Source organism: Pinus tabuliformis, chromosome 7, assembly GCF_031772625.1.
Source record: "Pinus tabuliformis cultivar Carrire ecotype Pingquan chromosome 7, CPIR1, whole genome shotgun sequence".
NCBI lineage: Eukaryota > Viridiplantae > Streptophyta > Pinopsida > Pinales > Pinaceae > Pinus > Pinus tabuliformis.
This window is the reverse complement of record NC_142293.1, coordinates 1,192,269,543-1,192,293,914: the sequence shown is the minus strand read 5'-3', so window position 1 is coordinate 1,192,293,914 and position 24,372 is coordinate 1,192,269,543. Positions and strand designations below refer to the sequence as shown.

The 24,372-nt window shown below is 37.6% G+C and overlaps 1 pseudogene; it reads left to right on the top strand.

Annotated features, from left to right (window-relative positions):
* The first annotated feature begins 3,292 nt into the window (after positions 1 to 3,292).
* LOC149251707 (non-structural maintenance of chromosomes element 4 homolog A pseudogene) lies at positions 3,293 to 4,486 on the top strand (annotated as a pseudogene).
* Positions 4,487 to 24,372: the final 19,886 nt, after the last annotated feature.

Here is a 24,372-nt window from a genome sequence, read left to right as displayed (position 1 = left end):
ACCCTAAAGGGATCAAATCTCTTTTATAAATTAGTAATGTGTGTATATATATATATATATATATATATATATATAGATATATATATATATATATATATATATATATTTTATAAATTAGTAGTTAGATAATTTAGTTAATTTTTTTCTCACAAACTAGCAATTTAATATCTAGTTCAACTATACTTTTAAAATATATTATTTTTATTATTATAAAGATTAGTTTTCTATTATAATGGATTAAAGATAAAGTTTTGAAAGTTATCTTTAGATTTTTTCTTCAAACACATGTTGTAGTATTTATGGTTCTGCAAGTGGCAATAGTTCGAGACAACCCTCTATTTTTGGCTCTATATCCAATGGAGATCAACTCAATATCCACCATCTTGTTACCCAACCATGAAAACAATAACCCAATAACTGTGTGGAAAATGCTACAATAGATCCCAAATTTGAGGTTCACTCAAGTCACATCCAAGAATATATACAATGTATGTGGGATCATGTACTCATCCGGAAAATGCAAAGGCTAAATCAAACTTGAATTCGGTGCCAAGTGTTTCTTCACTATTGTATTTGCCAGCCTAGAGGATCAAACATGGGTATTCAAGAATGGCTTATGTGAGCAATGGAAGCTTTGTTGATAACTATAAGTATTAAGGAATGACCCATGTGAGTAACTAAATCCTATGAGCAACTACCTATGAACCATAGTATTCGAGAATGTTAATGATGAATGCTAGGTTTTATGTTTCATATTTTTCTTGTTTTTTCTCTCTCCTCGTTTCTTGAATGTGAAACAAATGCTTGGTTTTATGTTTCATATTTTTCTTGTTTTTCTCTCTCATCGTTTATTGAATATGAAACCTCCAAACTCTGTTTCTCATCTCATTTCATCTTTCTGGTTTCTAGTAACATAGATTTCAAGCCCTTCCTTCTAGCTTTGGTTGAATTTCTGCATTGCTCTCAACTCCAAAAGTAGGTGATAGAAAGGATGGGTAGAAAGCTTCGTACCCAAGATAAAGAGTTAAAGAGGAAGAAACATTGAGTCAGACACTGCAAGATTCCTCTCGTGGGGTAAAAGGATCACAACAAGGCCACAGTAAGCCCCTGAGAGAGAACGAAGATGCTACCATTTGTAGTGGTAACAATCAGAGTATGGTGCAGCACTGTATATTAAGGTCTGTCAATGACATCATATTAGCAAAAATCTAAGCATGAAAATAGATTGAAACAAAAACAAAAGGGAAACCCTCACTAACTAGTCAGGCCCTTTCTCACTAATCGGGCAACATTTAGGTATGAAAAACAGGAATCCCTTCTTCAAAGTCCCTGTTTGCTTTTATAGATCTCTTCATATTGATGGATGGCTTTTACCCTCCTCGAATGGCCATTGGATGAGTGCTGGGAAGTTGCATTCGTTAAACTTCCTAGCAACTGTTTGAATATTTTTTAATTTAAAACTTTTATACAGAACTTTAACTTTCACATTTTGTAATTTGGTGCATACGTTTTCCACTCAGACCACATCTGTTTAAATAAACTACATATTTATTTTCTTTTGATTACGTTTCTCAACTATGGACATGGATTTATCCTGAACAAGTAATGAAAATAAGATACGTTCTAGGGATTTGAACATATGTTTTTTCATCACTTGTATCGATATACTTTGACAGGACAAGCATGGAAACCAGAACCCATCGCTTCATCGCACTATGACCGATAGAGACTTTCCTAGTTGTTGAGCACAACACATATCCCATATCATTCAGAGATATACTAGTGTTATTCTTTCGCCTTGAGATGGATATATATTTGTTTTATTGCAGCAGGGAAACAACTTCTACATTACGATACATCAACTATACTCAAAGGAAAAAACTATTTTTCCTATACAACCACGTTGAGAGTAATAAGTATCTTCCCATGTGTCATCATTGCAAAAGATTCCATTTTTCTAATTCATCGTGTTTCTCATTCTAGTGGCCGCCATTATTGTGAAATTTGTCAGTTTTTGCCTCCATGAAAGTTGATAAGAAAATGCTAAGACAATGCTAAATGTCAAATTTTAGCAGACATTCTGAAAACTTTTTTGATCCATTTTCTAACATGGTCCACAATCTGATTTGATAGTACTATGATGTATCTCTTCCAAAACTTGATTATCTTTCTTAGCTAGAAAACTAATTTGATAAATGATCTCTTTAAATTTGTCTTGGACTCGAAAGTTATTGGATGTTCTTGAAGATGGGCCAAGTGTTCACCCAAAACATCCAAACATATCAATAACAACACATAGTTTAACAGAAGTATTCATCCTATCCAATTATTAAATGCATAAATATTCCTCTAAAAGCCTGGATTTCCCATACACTAGGCCTATTACTTATATAACCCCTGGTTTTAGTTTCTCTTGCATGTTTGGTGATTCAGTTGGAATATGTCAAAATATAGAGTTCCTTGATGTCTTCACTCCAACTTCTTGGATGCCATCTCAAAGAAAGGCTCAAAGGATATTCCAAATATTATCTTTAGAGGTGGCCATTTTGACCTGAAAGGCCGAGTATCCATGCCATCAGTCACACTCTTCTATGCATGTGTACATTACCAAGTAAATTATCATCAATAAACATTGTTGCAAGATAGTAATTGTTCAAATAAATTTCTGAGACATTCTGGATATCTAAAGAGATTTCCTTATAAAGATCAATTTCAACAAAACATCCAACATATGGATCATGAAACAGTGGATCCTCACACTAATATATTTGCCATGGGATTGAGACAAAGATATACAAATTGTAAACTCCCTCATGTAGATGAGAAAGTGGTGTTGGAAACTCTCCACGTTAAATTTCTCATATTGAAGGGTGAGGGAACCATGAGTACCATTTAGAATTGACATTCTTACCATATTCAAATGGTGTCCTTCCTCAATGTAAACAATTCTTTAATAATATGGCCACTCTCCCACATGTGTCACTTCTCCCAATCCTCATGCTTAATTGACACACTGCGCCTACGCATTTCATTCGACAATGCGTATGTCTTGGGACTTTGTATCCACTGTAGTGGGCCTTCATCCCTCTTTTATTACAAAGTAGACTTCTCAGGGTAGGGGAAATCACAACTCCCTGCCCTCCCTCATTTCAATGCAACACGAAAATATTTTCTTGCTCTCTTTCCATTTCACGACAGTTCTTCAATCAAAAATCTCAATTTCAAGCCCTTCCTTCTAGCTTTGGTTTAATATTTGCATTTCTCTCAACTCCAAAAGTAGGTGATAGAAAGGATGGGTAGAAGGCTTGGTACCCAAGCTAGAGTTAAAGCGGAAGAAACATTAAGTCAGACACTACAAGTTTCCTCTCGTGGGGTAAAAGGATCACACCAAGGCCATAATAAGCCCTCGAGAGAGAAAGAAGATGCTACTACATGTAGTGGTAACAATCAGAGTATGGTGAAACATTGTATATTAAGGTCCCATTATCATGCCCTCAAGACTTCGATTTTTGAGGAGAGAGAAAATATTTTAAAAGTAGAATCTGGAAAATTTGAAGCTATAATTAGAAAAGTGGAAAACTTGTACAATCTTGTTCAAAGACCTCGTGAGCAAGTTGCAGATGTTGATACACTCTTTGATCTCACATCCACACTCCTCGCTATTATTAACAGATCACAAAACAATGATGGTGCTACTCCAGTTGATTTTATTAGTAGTGATATTCTAAGAAACTATAGTGACCAGGCATATGGAAGCAGGTATTTGGAGGGAAATGACGATCAAACCCAAATATCATGGAGAAATCTTGGGCTTTTAGCTACTTCTGTTTTCCAGGATGCGGCAAGAATTTGCACTATGCTTGGACCAATGGATAATGAACCCAAGCAAAGGAAAGCTATAGTACATAGAAAACGGACTAAGCTAACAGAAAGCACTCGACCTGAAGCAGTGAAAGAGTCCCTGGAAGATGAAAAATCAGAAACATACAAGAATATGGCAAGCATATTTAACATTTTGCGAAAACAGAAGCAAGCCAGATTAGAGAATTTGGTTCTAAATAGAATATCATTTTCCCAGACAATAGAAAACATCTTTGCGTTATCATTTCTAGTAAAGGATGGTAGAGTTGAAATAAATGTCGATGAAAATGGAAAAAAAATTGTTGTCCCCAAAAATGCTCCCAGAGCTATAGAAATGGCATCTGGAGAAGCTTCTTATAGCCAATTTTTTTTTTGGTTTGATTTTAAAGACTGTAAGTTGATGATGGAAGCTAGTGGTGAGGAGTTGATGCCTCACAGAACCAATCCACTTATGATTCCTTGTTCTGAGAAGGCTGCAGAGACTCCTATCAGAGAGATTTCAAGAAACAGGGGCAGAGTGGTACCTGCAGCTCTTGAGGTGCAGGAGGATGAATGTGGAAGTGATGATGATGGTGGAGATCTTCAAAGACCAGCACCAAAGAAGCGAAATAAGTGTCTCCTATGACTTTTTTTGCTTTTTTGGGTGCTAATCTTTAATTTAAGCAATATGGTATATAAACAATGCTATCTTGTTCTCATAATTAGTTATAATTAAGTTGAATGGTAGTGGAAACCCCCGGTCATGTATTACACCCCTTTAGCCATGGTTCCAAGGCCTGGGCAGAAGACTGGCATCACGTAAAAGGAAATTGTTAATGTAAGATGTAAAGTTTGATCTGTTAAACCATGATTAGTCTCCTTGTAATAGTATATTGTAATTTTATGTTTGAAAAGTATTTTGAGATACACAAGAAAAAAGTTCCCAATTGTGTAGTTGGTTTAATTTGAGAATACATAGAGATGAGAGTAGGGTAAGGCCAGGAAAAAATAGATGTAAACACAGAGGTTCAAAAAACTAGCTAGCAGCGCTTACCATACCCAAACCATTTTGTTGGCACTACAGGGATAAAGAGATCCACCCGAAGGCATGTGGAGAATAAGTAGGGATATGCATGCTCCGGATTGACTAATTACTTGAGCCTGGCTCAAGCAGGTGCAACTAGCAGATGGCAAGAGATTGGGAATATATATCTATTAAGTATGTGTATATGAAATTCATTATGTCCCCTTTTGATTTTCAAGGTGGGAGGAATGCAATGGAAAAAGGGAGATCATATTTTTCCTCTATATCCCACCTATTAGGACACTAGGATAAGTCCCAATAATAAGAGTTGGGTTCGCTCATAAGTATCTTATTGTAAAAGGTCATCATGAACTTTATTAAGCTAAGTCATCCTTTAGTTGAAGCTTCAAGCAAGATGCTCAGCCTCTTTTCAACCCTTTAGTATTCCTATAATGGCTACAGAACAACCCTATTTCACCCACGTTGAATGCCTCTTCTTGTTGTGATCTTAAACTTCAAACTTCGGCCTTTCTCCCTATAAGAGCACCCAAGAATAACACTCAAAAAAACCTCTCTTTCACACGTTGTACCTACAACAAAACATAAGACTTCCACATTGCTTCTAGGGCTTCTTTCTTGTTGTCTTATGGATCCTTCTTACACTGGCTAGGGCCTCCCTTTGAAGACGTCTAAGGCCTCTCTGAGTGTTGATTTAGATCTTCCTTGACTACAGCTATATGCTTCTTCTTGATGGCTGATAAGGGCATCCCTCTTGCTATGGATTAGGGCCTCCTTTGTTGTGGATAAGAGCCTTCCTTTTGCTGTGTATCTAGCCCCTCTTGACTGTGTCATTATGCCTCTCTTTACTGCATCTTAGGCCTCTCTCTAGACTGTGTCTTAGGCCTCTCTCTTGCTGTGGCTAAGCCTCCTTTTGACTGCGGTTAGGGCTGCCTTTTACTGCAAATAGGGCTTCCTTTTCGACTGTGGCTAGAGCTCCTTCAAGACTGCATCTACGTCTCCCTTCATGACTGCAGCCAGAGCCCCTTTGTGACTACAACTAGGGCTCGCACTATTGCAGCCTGCTAGCCTCGCACTGCCTAGGGACTCCTTCATTGTAGCACTCTTTGTTGCTTCATCCACATCCATCTCTACCCACATCCGCCAGTCTTGCTACTCTCTCTTCGGGGCTCTCGTAGCAAGGTATAATCCAAGAGGTTGGGTACGTCAAGGATTTGCCCCTCATTGCTTGTAGTCCTCTTGACTATAGCTTGATGTCTCCCCACCTCTTCTCTAGATGTACATGAGCACTCCCTGTAGTCCCTAGCATGCCCTGGGACACTACGACATGAGCACTAGTGCATTAACTATGCTAAAAGGTCACTTTCTTGTTAATTTGACCATGAATATCTCTTTTACAAAGCAATATTTCTTAGCTTTGTTTATGTTAGTGGTTTGATAAGAACATTTCTACAGCCTCTTCACTGAATTTCTTAAAGTTTTTACATTTATGATTTTTGACAAAAAAGGGCTAACATTTTACCCTAGCTAAGTAAGGATTATTTAAATAACCTTCTAGCTTGGTTCCTTTTTGTTCAATCTAAGCTTGGAAAAGTGTCATGAATTTACATTGAACAATGTAAGAATCTAGTCTTCTCCAGAAACAATCAAGCCAACTCTTTCATTTTGAAAATTACCTACCAGTTCTGGACATATTCTTTGAAATTTCTATGTTGAAGGTGTTGGATTTAGGTAAGTGATACAGAATTCACACCTATAGTTCTATTGTTCACCTATTAGACCAGTGCAAATTATAGGCAAACTTGGAAGGGTTGGACATGACTGTTCCAACCATACTCTTATTGGCCTGCAATACATATATTCATAACACATACCTACAATACTATTGTTCACCTATTCGGCTAGTGCATATTGTAGGCAAACTGTTAAATGTTGGACTTCATTGTCTCAAGTTCACACACCAGCACTAAAGATGCAACGTATTGTGTGCATCCTTAGATATGTTTGAGATTGCAAGCTAGCTGTTTAAATAAATCCATGTATAAATCTTCTATATTAGAAAAATAACCATCAATATTTTTTTCTAGCATTTTGGGCTGAATTCACAATAGTACGCTAAAAAGTGTCATTTCAATATCTGGAAATTAGGATATATAAATGTGAGATATATACTCTACATCTTTGGGTTATCTCCTTTTCAAATCTAAGCTTTTTTAGGCTACATGTTAATTGTTTGAACTTTGAACTTTGAATAAATACTCAAATGAATGGACTTCGTAAATACTCAAATGAATGGACTTCGTAAGGCAATGGTACCATAAATTGTGTTATTTCAAATATTTGACTTCCATATTTTCACAAAATACAATGTCCTCACTAAATACTTATATGTATAGATACTTATGTTTAGGATTATATATGTGTTGGAGCAGTTCCTTTCTGTTTTACTATAATCCTGATGCTGACAAGCTTTAGCTGACTTTTTCATCAATTGTTCATAGAATATGCAAAAGATTTAATTTTCAAAATGTGGAAAAAATTACATTTCTTCTGATTTATTTTATATTGTTCATGACAAGATAATCATGTTGCAGGAATGAGGTATCCTACAGTCTGTTTCAATTTGTGGATATTTTTTTTCCTCCCATTTTTTAACAAGGATGTAGATTTCATTTTCATGTTGATGGTTTTTGCATGTATCTTATCTAGACCCAAATGTTGGTGATGGAGTGGATCTTGAGTAGTCGTGGAAACAGACTATCAAAGGTTAATGTTAGATTACCACTTCCACCTGGTATCAGAAAAAGTTTAATGGTAAGTGACATAAAGAAGAGTTATTTAATGACAGGGTTGAAAGGGAAACCTGATGTCTTAGTTCTAAGTCATTTATTTGTGTTTCTTAGCTCTAAGTCATCTATTTTTGAGCTTTACCATATCAATTATTTCACTAATCCAATATGCACGGATTGTATTTCTCACCCGATGTTAGTTACTTGACATGATTGATATAACATTCAATTCTAGGCCACTTTTATTTTAAGTCAAAGATTTTATTTATTAAAAGGATGTTCATATTTGGATTGGTTTACTTGGAACTTGATTTAAAAAAGTTTTGTAAATTTCACATGGATGTTATTTTTTCAGGGTGAGCTCTTTGCACTAGTAAGGTCAGATGAGTCCTAGAACATAGGTATATGATAAGAACATCTTTAGCCTTTGTTGTGTATCTGTTATTCTTTATATCATTGAGGGATGGTTATTGATTATGTAAAACAGAGGATGGGAAGGCACTGTCAATTCTCTTGACAAAACAAAATAAAATGGAGTGGTAGAATTTTGTTTTAAAGGGTGAGCCAAAAATCAGTGCTTGAAAGGTAGAACTTGAGAATGGAAAGCTATCTGATCTGGATCTAGGGACACAATAGACCGTGGAAAAGAAATTATGGTATTGATGAGTTTTCCCAGAAAATAGGCTCTAATTGTTAGACCACTGCCCAAATTTTAGCTATCTGCAATGGAAATAGTGACTATAGCTTTATTTGTATGAATAACGACTTTGGCCATTGTCCTATTCATTTCCTATGAATGATTTTGTTTTTTAAACTCCAACTAGTTTGTTGTTAAATTAACTAAAGCTTTCATGACAAACTTATAGTTTTCAAAGCTCTTTTCTAAATCTATTTTCTTGAGCAAATTTGTCTTTTTACTTTAGGTACTGTAGATTGCTACTGTGTGACATATGCTATGATATAATTACCTGGATAAATAGACAGAAGTGTTGTACAACATAGTCTTTTTTAAATCTAAAGAAACAGTATTTCCAAATACAAAGTTTATTAATTAAGAACATCTTTTAGACTTCTTTGCTAAGTTATGATTATATTTCGGTAGGGGATTTTGTGTACACTGATATTGTGTTGTCTCTTTGGTTTTTTTCAGGTAACAATGGTTAATAAGGAGTTTGTTCTTGAGCAGTAGGCACACATCTTATTCTACTATCAACAGGAAACTCCATGGTTTTCAGGCATGGCAACAAAAACGCAGATGTTAGTGGCATATCAAAAGTCCGTGTTGGATGAATTTAATATTAGTGATGATTTTGATTCCTTGTCAGATAAAGAATGTCATGAGTCAAATTCAAATAAACATAAGCAACTCAATAATGAAGGTGAAGCTATTTCTTTCTGTCCAAGTCAATTTCTTTTATTTGTTGGTTGCTGTCATGTTTTGAGTGTGGACTTGTGAAATTCCAAATTGCATGTTGGTTTATGTAAAGGGGAAACATATATATATATATATATATATATATATATATATATATATATATATATATATATATATATATATATATATATAAATTTTTATCATATATCGTTCATGGTTTTTGGAGATCTGTGTTACATTTGCACAGAAGTTTAGATATCATTCAGATATCTAAACACCAAACAACAACAACATTGAGATTTTTCTTTCACTCAACCTAGAACATTTTGCATTTGTCTTCATCAATGTTCTTCTTCCATATGTTATCAACTTATGACATTTCATTTGCAATATTTGGTGCATTTTCTAGTTATAGGTCATTTATAGATTATAAATGTCTTCAAAGTTTCACTTCTAATTGAGTATTCAACTGAACATATTGATTCTCTTATACATAATAATTTTTCCCTCCACCCACTTTTCATAACTTCCATGACCATTAGGTAGGGAATTGGAGCTTCGATGTTACTTTGATTGTTTAGTAAAATATTGTCGAGACTTTAATTTATTGAAAGTTGTAGAATTTACAATTTATGAAGTTTCAAGGTCTAATTTTTAAAAGTCTAATTCCTTAAAGGGTGCTAGCTCAATGGAAGAGCACCTACTTTACAAGAAGGAGGTTGATGGATCGATCACATCGTGCCTTGACATGATCCATTTGGAATAACCTTTTGACCACCACGAATGAGCTTTGTTGACATTTTTCAACCCTCACCAAAATATGAAATGGTGACGGTCAACGAACGCCACCATATATATGCATCAATAGTGACGAACCTCAAAGGTCTGTAACTATAAATCGTTGTTGTTGATATGAAATGGTGACGGTTGATGTCTGTCATTATAGTCATTATTCGTGATGGACCTTGAATGTCACCACAACACCTATACTTATGACAATGCGGCTTTTGGTGAGGGTCAATGAACATCACCATATATATGCACCAATAGTGATGGCCATGAAAGATCCATCACAATAAATCATTATTGTTCATATGAAATGATGACGGTCACTATCCGTCATTATAATCAATGTTTGTGATAGACCTTTAATGTCACCATAACACCTATACTTTTGGTGACGCCACCTTTGGTGACGTTCAGTTTTTGGTGACAGAGGCTATGGTCTGTCACCATTTCTCATATGAAATGGTGACGGTCACTATATGTCATTATAAATCATTATTGGTGACAGACTTTGAATAAAACTACAAGACCTATACTTTTGGTGATGCCACCTTTGGTGACGTTCAGTTTTTGGTGATAGAGGCTATGGTCTGTCACCATTGCTCATATGAAATGGTGACGGCCACTATTCGTCATTATACATAATTATTGGTGAGGGACTTTGAATGTCACTACAACACCTATACTTTTGGCGACGTCACTTTTGGTGACATTCAGTTTTTGGTGACGAAGGCTCTTTTGACCATCACCAATGAGCTTATGGTGGCATTTTTCACCCCTGACCAATGTCCTTTTTTCTTGTAGTGTATACAATTGCAAAAACCCATCATAAATTTTATCTGGGAGGGTAAGTATGAGAAAAAAAGGTCTTTGTCGGCATAGCCTAGCATTCCATAGAAATCCGTAAAGGCCATGGTAAGTGTATACCCCCTGTTAATCCTAGCCCATGGTAAATGTAGAAGGAGGCAATTACTATTATGACCCAACTTCTAAGGTTCAGTTATGAAAATGGGGTCATAAAATTTCAATATTTTTCAAACTTCCCAAAAACCCAAAATAAATAATTACATCACCTTCATCTCGTTGAGACCTTTCTAGCGATATAATTTTTTCCCTAATCTGACTTATAGATCAAAAGATATGGCCATTTAAACTTAGGCCCATTAAACCTACCACATTAGTAGTGGCCCCATGTCTCACCCACGTGACATCTTTTGTGGTGCCTACATGGTTGCTCTGCTACCATGGATGGATCCACATGGAAAAAGTGTGCTTGTGTATAGTTGGTAGTCAACCCATTTCGCAAAAAACACAAGGTGTGACATTGGTTGAAACCCCAACCCCAACTTGGCTAACTAGATAATAGGCCCGACCAAGCTACCGACCTGACCTACTCCTAAGTTCGATTAATTCGACCCAGCTAGTGGATCCCACCCGACATGTCCAATTACTATAGGTCTCGACCTACTCAGCCTACTGACCCCTAATTCTTAGTTAGGGTCAAACCACCCAATACTTGGGATGCTAGGTCAAATTTGATTTACGTTTTACATTTCTATCTGACTAACCAACCCCCGACCTTGCAGGTCCCACTGACAATTTCTTGGCTTGTTTTGCAAGATTTTATACTTAGATGTTTTTCCATATCTCTTCCTAACTTTACACAAGCCTAAATCCTTTAATCTCTTTAGCCACCACAATTCCCAACATAGCAAGGCCACAAATTCCATTAAGCATTATGTCAACAAACAAGCTTGCACTAACATAGTAGGTTGCATCTAAATCCTCCAATGCTCCTCTCCAATGTTTAGCAAGGGTGAAGCCCTCTCTCTCTCTCTCTCTCTCTCTCTCACACACACACACACAGATATATATATATATATATATATATATATATATATATATATATATATATATATATATATATATATATATATATATATATATATATATATATATATATAGATATATATAACATTCTTCCCCTCCTAAGCTTTCTAAGGCCTCAGCCCAACCTCGCATTACATTCATATTTACAACCATACAAACAAGAGGTATCTCTCTTGAGATTACACAACCATAAGGACATATATTTCTCTTTTGACATAGCATGACTAGGTAGGGTCAGTTGAAGACAACCCCACTAGTTGAATTACGTTGACTATATGAGATCAGTTGAAATGACCCAAACCAATTGGCTTACCTTGAATGGATACAGTTAACCGAATCGACTCAACCCAATCGACTTACCTTGACTAGAAAGACCAATTGGATGATCCAACTAATCTACTTACTCGACTACGCAAGACTAGTCGGATGACTCAACCATTCGACTCACATGACTACACATGACCAATCAAGTCCTTCATCTAGTTGGCCACGAAGAATATGTACCATTTTTTTCAGGATCTCACTCCTATTTCGATAACTTTATATACGCAAGTAATGACCAAGCCATGATCTCATCAATCAATGAGCTCAAATGATTAGTGTATTTCCCCTCCTAATATTTTTAGGGCCTCATCCCAACCTCCCATTACATGCATATTTACATCTATACAAACCAAAGATATCTATCCTGAGCTTATACAACCATAAGGACATATATTTATCTTTCAACCTAGCATGACTAGGTAGGGTCAATTGAAGATAACCCCACTAGTTGAATTAACTTGACTATATGAGATCAATTGAAACAACCTAAACCAGTTGAATTACCTTCACTGGATAAGTTCAATCGAATCAACTTAACCCAGTCGAATTACCTTGACTAGCAAGACCAATCGAGCGATCCAACCAGTCGACTTACTCGACTACACAAGACTAGTCAATTGACTCAACCAGTTGACTCACTTAACTACACAAGACCAATCAATGCTTTCATCTAGTAGACCACGAAGAATATGTCCCATGTTCTTCAATACCTCACTCTTAGGTCGAAAACTTTATATATGTAAGTAATGACCAAGCCACGATCTCATCAATCGATGAGCTCAAATGACTAGCGTACCAACAATTCAGGTTCTCTCATAATGGACCCTAGACTATCTATCGATTATTGATATGGAAGTTTGGTACCTTTCAAATTATGCACATGGCACAGCTTGTCAACTCAACTTAAGCCTCAACTGGCTGTAGAATTCAAGTATCCTTTAGTCGACACAGAGTGAAGCTACATTGGATTCCTTACCACTGACTCCTGCCTTAGTTTCTTTCCACTAAAATTGGATAATGCAACAACCAACCTCTTATACCATCATTAACCTGACCTTCTCATCGACTAGATTAACTGCAAAGGTATGCACACACTATAATAGCCCGGTCGACCACCCTCTGCAGTCACATGGAACCATATGAACAACTATGCACTTCTTAAATGTAATAGCATGACATAAATTCGTCGTGACCCATTATAATCATGGTAATTACACATATACATAAGGCTTCTCATCATAGACAGACAAGAATAACATATTCCTTCATTAACAATGGTAAAACATGAATGCATCACAAAATAATAATGTTCATCTTTTCAATGCATCAAGTATACAAGTAAGCAACTTATCGTATGATGAAGAACCTAGAAATTGAGATTGGGACTCTAAACACTACAAGAAAAAAGGACATTGGTTGGGGGCAAAAAATTTCACCATAAGCTCATTGGTGATGGTCAAAATAGCATTCATCACCAAAAACTGAACGTCACCAAAGGTGGCATCACCAAAAGCATAGGTGTTGTAGTAACATACAAAGTCGTTGCCAATAATGATTTATAATGATAGATAATGACCATCACAATTTCATATGAGCAATGGTGATGGACCATAGCCTCCGTCACCAAAAACTAAATTTCACCAAAGGTGGCGTCGCCAAAAGTATAGGTGTTGTAGTGACATTCAAAGTTTGTCACCAATAATGATTTATAATGACAGATAGCGAGTGTCACCATTGCATATGAGCAATGGTGACAGACCATAGCCTTGGTCACCAAAAGTATAGGTGTTATGGTGACATTCAAGGTCCATCACAAATATTGATTATAATGATGGATAATGATCGTCACCATTTCATATGAACGATAATGATTTATTGTGATGGATCTTTAATGGTCATCAATATTGGTGCATATATATGGTGACATTCATTGACCGTCACCAAAAGCCGCATCGCTAGAAGTATAGGTGTTGTGGTGACATTCAATGTCCATCATGAATAATGACTATAATGACGGACAATGACCGTCACCATTTCATATCAACAACAACGATTTATGGTTACAGACCTTTGAAGGTTGTCACTATTGATGCGTATATATGGTGGTGTTCGTTGACCGTCACCTGTTATCACTCAGGTTGTTCCCTGCCTCCTGAAGGGAATACGGCCGAGGTAACCACTAACCAATCTTTTAGCTGCAGGTCCTAGCCTACCTACAACCAGAGAGGGCTCTCTCTTTATGATTTAACTTTGTTTTTGGAGTATTTTAGGCTAGTTATAATGCACAGGGTTTTGTTTTAAGCTTTTTGGATGGTGATTTCAGGCAGAGTTGGGATGCAAGTCCAAAACAGTCTATACTATTGGGCAATGGAGTCAATGTTGATGTACTGCTGAAAGTGTTTTTTGGGTAAATGGTGATGCTACAGAGCAAGATAGGCAATCTAGGAACAATTTTCAATCTGGAAATCGATGGAATGAAATCAGGGAATGAAAGGCAATCAAGAATCTTTCATTATGCTGGCAGAGGGAAAGTGCATGAATATTTTCCAGGAGAAATTAAGAATTCCTAGGTAATATACAAAGTGAAAGAATTAGTGCAAACATGAGCAACTAAGAATTCATATTTATGACTAATTCTGAAGAAAACATAATTAATAGCAGAGATTGAACACAGGGTGCATTTAAGCAAGTCCTGGGCTATTCTTCTTCTCTGTTACCAAGATTATGGAACATATATGGAATTTGCAAACACAGAAAACATAAAACACAGTTTAGAATAACTTATTGATCCATAGAATGACACAGGAATTCTGTAGCAGGTCCCAGAACATCAGATCCACATCCAGTCGGTCATCAACAGTGAACTTCAACAACTTTTGTATTAAAACAGTATGACAATTTACAGCGCAATTCAGAGAGAAAATCACCAACCCCAAATACATATTATGGGGAGGTATTTATACAAAAAGGGAGATACAAAATATCTTGAAGATAAGTCTTGAACTCATAACTTCCTTTACCAACTCTTAAGAAGTAGTAAATGAGGGAATAAATGTTGCAGTAAATATGAATGTGCTAGTTGTCCAATTTGTCAGAGGTATTTTGACTTTCTGGGTTGAGTGAGTCGGCTGGTTGCTACGCATTCATTCTGTGTTTGTTGTCTTGATGTTGCTATGTTGTTGTTTTGCTATTCTGACCTCGTCATCAATGTTTAGTTTTCACTAATGAGTTGTAGTCACTATTGATTTTCTGCTTTTTTGTTGTTCTTTACGCTTTGACAGGTGGACAGTGCCTATGTAATTGTTGACCTGTAGCTAACCAAAAGAAAAAATAAACAAAATTACCTGAGTAATGTCTTCGGCATTCCTTTCCACCAATCCTCTGTAAGCAACTGATGTCTTTGTATCTTTATCAGTGTTTCATCAGCTTCAGTGTATCTATAAAAGTTGGGCTGGACTTCAAAAAGATGGTTTATCTCATGTTTAATATAGAACAGATTTTCTGGTTTGTCATAAAGACTCTGTCCAGAGGGAAGCCCTGTTTCTTCTGAGGTGCTTGAGGATGTTGTAATTTGATTGGAGGCATAGTTGTTTGCCTTGTTGGCATATATCTCATGTGACAGCAGTCTTCCAGTGCTGGTTAATAAACTGGGTATCCCTCTACTCTGTAATGCTGCAAACTTTATTCTAAAGTCATTTACCTCTCCCTGCATTTCTTGGCATTTTCTTTCCAGAGTTTGCACAAAATTCCTTAGGGTCAGCACCCTTTTTACTAGTAAGATGGTATCTGTCCTGTTCCTGATACCTATTGCTGCCAACTGCTCTTTGGTATGAGTGTTGAGAAATTGGATCATTCTATTGGCTTGCTCAGGCATATTTCCTAATGATGCTCTAGCCTTTTGATTTTCAAATTGAGCTAAGCCTATCAATTCCATTTGCTCATGTATAGTTTCAATGGATTGCCATTGGTCAGTAATGGATTGGCCAATTTTGGCCCACAAAATTTTCTTGACTTCAGCTAGAGTCTTATCAAGAATAAGCTCCTTTTCCAGCTCCTTTATCCTTTTCTCTAGGTTTTTACTTCCCTTGTCTTCTCAGCTACATCCATCTTTGATTTGTCATATCTTACCTCAATCTTGGCCAGCTTTTCTTTGGCCTCTTTCAATTCTACCATCTGTACTTCCAGAGCCTTTATTTCTTTCATCATCTCCTCCATACTCAGGCTAGCCTCTTGCTCTGTTGCTGCTGTAGTTGTTGCTGAAACTGGTGCTGAAGTTGAGGTACCTGCTATTGATGTTGGATCAGCTGGAGGGACTGTTGTGGTGACCGTAGGAGGTGCAGTCTCAATAGTTATAGCTGTTTGTGCTGGCTGAGAGGCCAACTCTCCCTGTCTCCCTTGTAGTGATGCCTCCAAGGCACTCTCTGTTTCTATCAGTCTTTTATGCATCCTCATGAGCAAAGTAACCACATCCTCCTCTTCTTTTTGTTGTGCCACCTCTGTAGTTTGAGGATGTATTGTAGCTGGCAGCCTGAGTTGTCTTCTGAGGGCTGCTATGTCTTCCTCTCTTTTTTTTATCAAGGCCTAAATGCCCTTAGGATCCTTGGGATCATGTCCCAACTCTATAATAATCTCCTCCAAGGATTTGATTCTATTATCCTTAGCCATTGAGGAGGCCTTCTCTAATTCCAGTTGGGCAGAAGTATTGTGCAATGAATTTTGCAATCTATGAGCCAATAATGTTTTGTCTGCCAAGGTAGAATATACCATTTCACCGGTTTGTTTGTGTAATTCAATCTGGTCCATTGGATGGATATATTTGGAGAGAACTTCCAGATTGGTTCTGATATAGTCAGCAGCTGATTGTGGTTGCTGCATTGTAGGTCTGAAATGACTGAGGGTCATTTTCCCTTCTTGGATGTCATAGGCTGCCATTAGCCTTTGCTGATTAGTGGGAGCCATTCTTAGCAGTTGGTTGTAAAGCTGGAACCTCACTGGCTCATTTCTAGCCTTGATATCAGTGAATGCTTTCTTGATGTTAGAGCCCTGTCTACTCTGTTGTCTGGTGGATGTAACCTCCACACCTTGTTGTCTTTCTTGCTCTAGTTGAAAGGAGCTAGCTGATGTTTCCATATTTGGGGGAACTTGTTGTTGAGTTGGTCCCTCTGGCATTTCTTCTTCTGAATAAGGATTTAATCTTTGTCTTTTTTCTCCTTACTGATCTGTAGATGCCCCTGTGGGTGTCTCTTCTTTTCTATTCCTTTTCTTGGCCCTTTCCTCATTAAGAGGAGTCTGTAACACAAGAATTTCAGTCACCTTTGCTTGTGTTGAAGGTTCTTTCCCTTGACTTTGTTCATCTGTTGAAACTGGCCAGTCTGCCATTGTTTCTTGCTACTCGAAATGCTGCACCTGCTGCTCTGAATGTTGTACCTCTTTTCCTTTAGCTGTGTCTGCTGGTGGAGCAATTTCTTGGGCAGGCTGTTTGGAAGTTGTGGTAGATGAGGTGCCTTCTCCAAGGTGCCGAGGACCTGTGAAAAGCACATGTCCAAAAGATTCCAGGTCAACTGATTTTTCAAGGTCTTTGATTGATTTTTCTATTATCTCTTCCTCAGTAAGCTCTTCCACTAGTGTGCCCTCTACCCATTCTTGTTGATTGGCATATTGTTCAGTTTCATGGATTCTGTGGTTCACATACCCTATGAGCTTGTTTTTAACTCTTCTAAAGCTTATGAAATGTTCAAGGTCTATGGTGCCCAATGGAAACTTAGTTTGAGCTTAAGTTTCTCTCTTAGAATAGTGTCAGCATCCTTCCATGCTTCTTCCCTTTTATTAAAGATAAAAGGGCCCAGTTGGTGTCTTATCTTGAGCTGTGCTTTTTTCCTAGCACCATAGAAGTGAGTTAAGTCTGCACTGTTGAATTGCCGATAGTACTCCAAGGCAAAGAGTCTCATGGGGACATATTTTGGTAGTCTGAAGGGGGCTAATTCACAGCCATAAATCCTGATTACAGTGTGGTTTTGGTAGAAGTACTAGTCACCAATGTTGTATCCTTTTGAGAGATGTAGGATTCTCTGCATTTCAGCAGTGAGCCTGGGAGGAGGATCTGTTGACAATAAGCAAGTGGCTGGATAGAAAAAAAGGTCAACGAATTCACAGTATGTGTATGGGGAGTAATTAACATGATGGAACACCGAGGACCAAAATATTACAGACCTTCGCTCCCCCCTAGCATCCAATTTTTTAAGGAAAATTGGGAAACTATCTGATTGATAGTACAGCAGCAAATGATATATATATGAATTATATTTGAACACCCTTTCCCTCTCTAAGTTCATGAACTGCTCATGAATCTTGTTGGCTATGAAGGTGGCATAGTCATAGTTGACAACAGGGGGCTGTCCTGGAGTAAACATGGACATCAAAGCAAAGACAGTCTCATCCACAATTTCACTTGTTCTGAATCTCAGGATGTAAGAAATCATGTATATGAGCATTTTTCCATCCTCAGTAAACCAAGCATGGTGGGAGGGGATTGTGAATCTGGAGTAACACTCTGGTGGCATAAACAGCTTGGCAATTCGGTCAACTTCTGCAGAGGACAATTTTGAGGCTTGATCCAGCAATTGTCTCATGGAAAGGGGGACCAGAGGCTGAGTTGGCTTGAATTGCAGCATCTCATTTATGGACTGAGGGGTAATGTAAAAGAGGACATTTCCAGCAAGGTCCATCACTGCCCTTTGAGAAGGCTCATAATTAGCACAACATTGATGGATGAGGTCAAGGAAGACATTCACTGAGGGCATGTAATATATAAGCATGTTAGATTCCCATATTCCTAATAGGTCAGCTTTGTTTCTGAAGTTATTCCTTATTTCACAGAAAGCCTGAAGGTGAGGCTTGATTCCCTCCATATCATCAATTTGATAGTCTCTGTCGGCAAGAGGTAGCCACTCTAACTCTTTATGAGGTGCATTTAATGGTGCAATATTTAGGGCTACTGGAGCCTCCATGATTGACTGTGATTATGGTTGGATTTGTTCTATATTTTAACAGGAAAAAGAGTCCTGACAATGGATTTTTTGACAGGGAATTTGCAGTTTGAGTTTTGTGCGAGGGTGGCCCTGCTGAGTAGAACTCAACGGGAATAGAGAGTATGTAGGGCTCTGCAACAAGGAAGCTTGAAAGGAGTGGAGATAGCGGGGATTTTGCAGGTTTTTTGGTGGTTTTGCAGGTGAACAGGAGCTGGATTTCGAGCTTCAATGGATAATTTATCAGGGAGTAACAGAAATTGGCAGGTTTTGTTCGTAAGTATGGTTAAACAGTGAGGCAGAGTGGAGGAGTTTGTGAACGTAATGTCTTTGAATTCAATTTAGGTGTATTGGCGATCTTTTGCAGAGAAATTATGAAAAAACAGGGTTATGGGCGTTCCCGGGTAAATACCTGTTTGTTGGAGACTTTGCTATGGAATGCAGTTGCAGGTAGAGCCGAGGAGGTTGAGTTTGCAGGTTGCATACGCCTGGGTGGCATAATGGGACGTCAATGGTGGATTGGATGTATTTTTCATGCAGAGAAGTTCACCATTGGTTGTAAAAAATAAGCAAAAACATCACTTTCGTGAGTTTTAACGAAAATTTGTGGTTTTTCGGACTTTTTGGCGCTTTTTGTGCTGACGTCAGCATGACATCACCTAGTCCTGTAGCAAGGTACGGCGGATAACGTGGCAGCTGATGTGGATGGGTGACGGGGCGGCCACGGCGGACTGTACAGTAGCGAGGGTGCTGACGCAAAAGCCGACGTGGGGATGATGTGCGCGGTGGGGAGGACAAGCGGTAAGTGGTTTCCATCGGACCGCTTATGGTACGGGAGCGGTTTGTGTCAGCGCGGGCCCGATGCAATCGAAACGGGCCACGCATCCCCGCGTATGGTGGCAAAACCACTTTCTATCAGGAGCTAACCCTCGTACAGCGGGGCGGCTACGATATCAGTGTGAGCCGTCGGATCTGCAAGGCCGGATCGGAGGGCTGACGAGATGCGTAGGTGTTGGTATGATACGGCACGGGGACCCGCCCGTATTTTAATATTATAACATGTTGCAGGGGTAAAAAACTTTGGATTGTGGGTTTATATGGTTTATATAGTGCGGGCATGGTTATTGGTTTAATCAAATATTAAACTAATCCCAAGGTTTATATGCGCACCAAGGTTTGAATGCGTGGTATGGTGGGAGGGTTTCGAGTGGTTATTTATTTAACCTGAGGTTAAAATAAATCCCGAGGTTTATACGCGGAAGGGTTAATATAAAGTCCCGGATGGACTTAATATTTCCCGAAAACTATATTGTATGGCTATATTTGCCAAGGGAAAGGGTATTTAGTACTTTTTGGGTTTTTATATAGTTTTTGTAAGAATAGGGGTGGGGAAAATGATTTAGGGAGCTACATAATAGAGTTAAATGTTAATATGGCTTTATGGAATGAAATTGCATGCACAGATGCTAAGTTTGTAAAGTGAAAACTTAGGCATAAGAAAATGTAAGGAGTATGGAATGATGATTTTTACACAAGAAATGTGGCTTCTTTTCACTAAGTAAACTTAGAATTTAACTTAGCATTTCTCATAGAAAGAAGTGAAACAGGACTTATTGGGCAGATCCCAAGGTCCTTGAGGGGATGTTAGTAAAATATTTCTGGGGGAATGAAGGGGGAATTAGTCATGCTTCCATTGCTATGCAACCAAACAACTGCCATGGTCCTTGTATCATTGATGAGATGAGTCCTTTCTTGATAAGGCAAAAAGATCACAACCTTGTTTCTGCAACCTCAAACTGCTTACCCAGCCTACATCTAGCATTTTTTCTTCCTTTTGATTGGGTGCATTTGAACTTGCAAACCCTGAAGTTCCTCTTTTCTTTTGACTGTCCTCCTATCTAAATCTACCCTTATCTCTTCCAAGGGCCCAGATTAAGCAGTTGGGCTCCTTATTTTCTCTATCTGTGTACTTATCTGCCAAGCTTGAACTATTTGGACAGATATTCTTTCTCTATTCTACAACAACAAATTTAAATATGGAATGGTCCAGATTGAACTGTTGGGCCATCCATCAAGTGTGATAAGCAACAGTATTTGCACATTGTGATCTTGCAAATAAGATAGCAGTGGCATTTTGACTGGCCACTTTCCTGGTCTTTTGGTTTGGGGTTCACTTTTATTATTTTTTCTGACCAATTTACTCTTTTTGCCCTTTGATTTTTCTTTTAGGGCATACCCTCTTTTTATTTTTTTAATTTTCCTTATCTGTATACCAAATATGGAACCTTTGCAGCATGAAAAGATGAACATATTTGGCACTTCCATAGTCAATCATGAAAAATGAAACCTATTGGTATAGGAACCTAACATCACCATTTCATATTTTTGGTGAGGGTCAAAAAATGTCACCAAATCTCATTAGTGATGGTTAAAAGAGTCTTCGTCACCAAAAATTTATCATCGCCATTCCATATGGATGTCAGGGCACGATGGAATCAAACCACCAACCTCCTACTTGTAAAGCAGGTGCTCTTCCATTGAGCTAGCAGCCTTTAAAGAATTATATTTTTTAAAATTAGACCTTGAAACTTCATAAATTGTAAATTCTACAACTTTCAATAAATTAAAGTTTCAGTAATATTTTACTAAACAAGCAAAGCAACATCGAAGATGTAGGTCCCTACCTAATGGTTATTGAAATTATGAAAATTGGGTGGAGGGAAAAATAGTTTTGTATAAGAGAATCAATATGTTCAGTTGAATACTCAATTAGAAGTGAAACTCTGAAGACATTTATAACCTATAAATGACCTATAATTATCAAATGCACCAAATATTGCAAAGGAAATTTCATAAGTGGATATCATATAGAAGAATAGGAGGAAGGGACTTGGAACCCTTGTACATCTTGGCATGCCTTAGCACTTGGCACATCTTAGCTTGTTTGACATGTCTTTGTACTATCTGGCACATCTTAGCATGCCTTAGCAATCCCTAACACACCTTGGCAGTCATGACCTCACAACTAGCATTGCATTTTTCCATGACTTGGGAACCTTACATTCACTAGAACATCTTGGCACTCCCTAGTTATCACGCCCTCTGTTATACTCCATAATGTCCCAGGCTGATGAAGAGATCGATGGAGGTAACCACAAACCAAGCTTTTAGTTTGGTAGCTAGCCCTACCAAACCAAAGAGGGCTCTCTCTATGAAATCACAGCCAAGAGATGACTGGAATGTAAAGGATTTTAGGCTATATATCTAGGGTCAGGTGGGTTTTTGGAAAATTTAGGGACTTGGAACTCTATCCACCGGTGTCTTGTCTGGCAGGGACTTTGTCAAGGAGGCAAGCACTTGGAACTATGTCTAGGATAAAGCACCTAACATGCATGATAGAAGATCCCTAGAATAGAGTACCTCCTACCTAGAAGAGTGTCCCCTTCTCAAAATATAGAAACCTTCTCTACTGTGCACTTTTCTTAAAGATAAATCTGTGCATAAAATAGTACTAAGAGAAACACCTAAATTCATAAAAGTGAGCATCTAAGTCAAACTATAAAAGTATAATAAATATGGCTCTATATAAGTTTGGGAAACATTAGACAAGCATGCTTTCATACAAGAACAATAAGATGCCTAAAATCGATGTGATTCTTTCATCGTTGCTATACCCTCACAGCAAAACTGGAATCTATAGCATGTACCCCAAGGCTGTATGCATTTGTTGAAGGTGTAGATTGAAAGGATCTACTGAGATGAAGTACTATTGAAGAAGAAACACCTTCAAAACAATAGATAAAGTCTACTGTGAATTCAACCCATTTGCACACAGACCAAGGTTGCTACTGGGTACACTTCTCCGCTGAATGGAAACTACAATGTATTGTAGTGCTGCTGAAGGAAAAACACCTTTAGTGCAACATGGATAAAACTCTAACAGATATTGTCACTGTGGCCTTAGTTGTCAATGATCTCATCAATATAGGTAACAACTTCAATAATTGAAAAACCAAAAGGTGAGATGCATAGATAATTTGAAATGACAGATTTGGGAATACCTTATTATTGTTTAGGAGTGTTAGTATAGAAAATGCAAGGTAACTTGTTGCGTATTTATGTCACAGGCCAAGGATGCGAAGAAATACATAAAATATTAAATAGCATGGTATAAGTCGATTGCAGGTTATTTTGAAACAGGAATGGAATTCTCCTTGTGCAGGTTCTAATCTAGTGGGTATAACTTTAAATAAGAAACTGATAGTTATGGGGTTGAAATTGTCTCACAATTCATGAAAAGTCCCAAATTTGTTCACTAGAAAGAAGTAGAGCGAGTCGTCAGGTTTATGGAAGGGAACACCCTATTCACAGGAAGATAACTTGAAATTAGTCAGGCATATTATTTCTCGTCTTCTTGTACGTGTGTGCTTTGAAAAGATAACCACATCCAAAGACTCAATAACAACTCTGGTAAAGTTTATAGATGTGAAGCACTTCTGAGAAAACCCATCGCTTAATGACAATTGAGCGAGGAATATGTTGAAGGATTCAATCTTGCACTCAGTCATAAAAAGGAAGTTGGGGTATCCAACATCTTGCCAACAAACCGACTCCAACCATAATGTGAAAGGCAGGTTAATTGCGAAACCTCTTTCCCACTTTGTAGTATTGTTCCCTCTTGAATTCCAACAGGTATCTGGTTGCTTAGATCCACAAAACTCATGCCAGGTAAACTCTGCATGATACAATTGTGACGTGCAAGCTTGACACACACTCTAGTTTCCCTTTAAAAGAGGGTAAGTCAAAATATTATGACAATCTTAACTGTACTTTGATCATACAATATTGTGGTATTGCATGGAATAAACAATATACTATAAATGCACTAATGAAGAACTCAAAATAAACAAATTTCTTATTTCTACAATAGCGCCTCTTTGGATTCTCGATAAAGCACTTAACCTGCATGGCAAAAGCTTCCTAGAATAGAGTACCTCCTACCTAGAAGTGTGTCCCCTACTCAAAATATAGAACCCTTCTCTATTGTGCACTTTTCTTAAAGATAAATCTGTGCATAAAACAAAACTAAGAAAAACACCTAAATTAAGAAAAGTGAGCATCTAAGTCAAACTATAAAAGCATACTAAATATGGTTGTATACAATATTGAGGTATTGCATGGAATAAACAATATACTATCAATGCACTAATGAAGAACTCAAAATAAATGAATTTCTTATTGCTACAATAGTGCCTCTTGGGATTCTCAGATAAAGCACCTAACCTGCATGGCAAAAGCTTC